Below are 365 nucleotides of genomic sequence, written 5' to 3' on the forward strand. Positions count from 1 at the left end.
ATTTAAATTGCCCATGGTAAGGTATTTAGAACGAAGCTTATATATTTGTCTTTCTTGTGACATATAAAACTCTTACGTTTATTAAGGAATCTGCGTGAAATAGGCATGGTTCTGAGATGAATGCTGCGGTTTTCGTTTGACGAGCTGCCACTTTTATACAACTACAAATATCTTCGGTTTTACTTAAAATATTTGTCTTGTAGAGGTTTTATATATAGATCGCGTTTCTGTCTTTCTTCTGACTAATAAATAATTTTGGTTTAATCAGTTATCAAGATGTTTTCAACAATATTCTTTCAGCGTTCGTCTTTTCCAACTTGGCCCACCCTTTTGGAAGCGCGATACTTGGGTTAACCCATCCTATA

Source organism: Procambarus clarkii, chromosome 34 (assembly GCF_040958095.1).
Source record: "Procambarus clarkii isolate CNS0578487 chromosome 34, FALCON_Pclarkii_2.0, whole genome shotgun sequence".
In the NCBI taxonomy this organism is placed as follows: domain Eukaryota; kingdom Metazoa; phylum Arthropoda; class Malacostraca; order Decapoda; family Cambaridae; genus Procambarus; species Procambarus clarkii.